The sequence below is a fragment of the Mus musculus genome, chromosome 4 (assembly GCF_000001635.26).
Source record: "Mus musculus strain C57BL/6J chromosome 4, GRCm38.p6 C57BL/6J".
NCBI lineage: Eukaryota > Metazoa > Chordata > Mammalia > Rodentia > Muridae > Mus > Mus musculus.
The window spans coordinates 132,469,202-132,472,524 of NC_000070.6; positions in this window are offsets into that span (position 1 = coordinate 132,469,202).

The window sequence follows — 3,323 nt, forward strand, 5'->3', positions numbered from 1 at the left end:
ATTAAAAAACAAGACTACAGTTTTTGAGTGTGATGATGAATACCTATAATCCCAAAATTTGAGAGATAGGAGAATTGTCAGTTAGAGGCCAGCCTGGCCCCACAAGGAGACCCTGTCTTAAATTAATAATGGGCTGGGTTGTAGTTTGGTGATAGAGGAGGTGCCTAGCAGATAAAATGCCTTTGATGCCAGCAAGAGAATCAGGAGTTCAAGGTCATCCTTGGCTACGTAGTGAGTTCAAAACCATCCTGAACTATAGAAGTCCTTGTCCACCCTCCCCTGCCCCACTAAAGAAAAAAAAAAAGTTAAGCAAAAGAAACCCCTCTAGGTCCATGTGTCTTCGTGCATTATAAGTGAAACCTAGCGAACTCCGATTCAAACATGTTAGCATTGAGAAAAGGAGTTGAACCTTATAGAGTGGTCCTCTACAAAGATGCACAGCCTCAGTGGGTCTGCACCTTTGGGTTGGCTTTGTTTATTTCTTTGTCTCCTATTATGATAACTGCAGCTTGGTTTTTAATCGTAATCACGAACAGGAAAACACCTGGTGACAAAAAAAATGATACAGTCCTTGGAGTTTGGTTTGGGAGGACAGAGGAAAACACTCCAGGTCGTTTGGTGTCTAATGCTCCTCCCTGGGTGCTGACTCTAGAGTTTATCTTCCGGCACCACCCCCTGGGTGACAAACAGCAGGAACCATTTAATCTGGGGTGGGGGTTATGCAGAAAGTCTACTGCCTGAGGGTAATTGCCATATTTACCTGTTCCCTTCCATCTAGCCAACTCACCCCAGCTGCAGGTTGACCAGGGGTTAAGCTGCCTAGAGGGGATAGCTATAATAGTTAATGTATTACACACGTCCATAAAAGATTAAAGATCAGCTCCTGCTTTTTAGCTGAACTGTAACTGTCTGTTTGGGTCGTCTGTTTCCCCCACCACCACCACTTTGCTGTCTGGGGAAGTCAGCCTTGTTTTCTGTCTGAAGATAATTAACCCACTGGGGCTCAGATTTCCTGGACGGAGGCTCTTAGAGACAGTTCCCTTTAGTGAGCACTTGTTGGGGCCAGGCTCCCAGGTAAACACTTTCTGCAAATCTCTCTCCCTCTGTTACTCCATTTACCAGCCCTCTGAGGCAGATGGACGTCTCACGGTTTGCTGGTTGCCAGAACAGAGTCTGCCATGAGCTCTGCTCTGGGTTTCTGGTCCTTTAACATCTCTTTATCATTAACCCCTTCCTTGAATCAAAGGTTCATAGGCCATTATGTTATCATCTGTACAATGCTGATGTATATCTGCATCTGCACAATGCTGATGTATACCTATCTGCATCTGTACAATGCAGAAGAGATACAGGCTTCAAAGAAGACTTTGTGAAGAAGCAAGGAGCACAGGTCACAAAGCTCCAAGGCCAAAGGATGGCTAGCCACTCAGGTGTGAGGCCCTGGGTTCTATCCTGTACCACAATTGTTTATTGCCTACTGCGGTCATGCAGGTTTATAAACGCAGCTACAGGGAGACTGAGACAAGAGAATCAAGCATTTAAGAGGGGGCTGGAGAAATAGCTGCACAGTCAATAGCATATACTGCTTTTGCAAAGGAACTAAGTTCAGTTCCAAACACCCAAGTCAGACAGATCACAACTGCTTATAAATGCAGGTTCAAGGGGAGTGACGTTTCGGGCCTTCTTGGGCACTGTGATCTCATACATGAGTACACACACACACACACACACACACACATACTTAAAAAATAATCTTTTTTATGAAGAATTGAAGGCTTAGGCTCAAGATGTATATAGCTCAGTTGATAGAATACAAGAGCATGTAAACAAGATTAAGCATGGTGGCAAAAAGCTGCAGCGCCACAATCAGGAGGTGGATCGAGGGAAGTAGAGGCAGCCTGATTTACAAATCAAGTTTTAGGTCAGCCAGGGTGTACTGGCTAGTTTTGTGTCAGCTTGACACAGCTGGAGTTATCACAGTGAAAGGAGCTTTAGTTGGGGAAATGCCTCCATGAGATCCAGCTGTAAGGCATTTTCTCAATTAGTGATCAAGGGGGAAAGGCCCCTTGTGGGTGGGACCATCCCTGGGCTGGTAGTCTTGGTTCTATAAGAGAGCAGGCTGAGCAATCCAGGGAAAGCAAGCCAGTAAAGAACATCCCTCCATGGCCTCTGCATCAGCTCCTGCTTTCTGACCTGCTTGAGTTCCAGTCCTGCATCCTTTGGTGATCAACAGCAACATGGAAGTGTAAGCCAAATAAACCCTTTCCTCCCCAACTTGATTCTTGGTCATGATGTTTGTGCAGGAATAGAAACCCTGACTAAGACACAGAGCTACACAGAGACACTCAGTCTCAACACACAAACAAACAGAAGTTCATCACCAGCTGCATACGAAACTTAAAGCTAACCTGGGTTACAGGAGACTTTGTCTTAAAAATTAAATAAGGACCTGGAGCAATAGCCCAGGGTTAAGAGCACTTGTTGCAGGGTGGAATGATGGATGGCTCAGCGGGTAAGAGCACTGACTGCTCTTCCAGAGGTCCTGAGTTCAATTCCCAGCAACCACATGGTGGCTCACAACCATCTGTAGTGGGATCTGATGACCTCTTCTGGTGTGTCTGAAGTGTACTCATATACATAAAATAAATAATTCAGAAAGAAAGAGAGAGAGACACACAGAGAGAGAGAGAGAGAGACAGAGAGAGAAAGCAAGCACTTGTTGCTCCTGCAGAGGACCAGGTTGAGTTCCCAGCACCCACATGATGACTCACAACCATTGGTAACTCCACTTTTGGGAGATCAACTGTTCTCTTCTGAACTACACAGGCCTCAGGCACTCGAGTGCTGCACATAAACATGCAGGCAAACATTCATACACATGAAATAAAATAAAGTAAAAAAGAGGTAAAGGCCTACCTGAGTACTGACATGGTGAGTTCAAGGCCAGCCTAGAGAGCTTAATTCAGTCTTTTCTGAAAAGGGGGAAAAGATGAAAACACAAGGGCTGGAGAGATGGCTTAGAGAGAAGAACAGTTGCAGCACAAGCCTGAGGACTTGAGTTCAAATCCCCAACTCGGCATGGTTTGCAGGAGCTTGTAAGCCCAGGGTCCTAGGGGTAGAGACAGGTCTCTAGCCTAGCTCCAGTTTCACTGACAGATCTTATCTGAGGATAGGTAAAGCACAGAGTGCTACAGCAAGGTCCCTGCTATGCTCCTCTGGCCTCTGCTAGCCCATATACAGGCACACACACGCGCACACACATACACCATATATAACACATACACACACATACACATAAACACACACAACCACACATACCCACA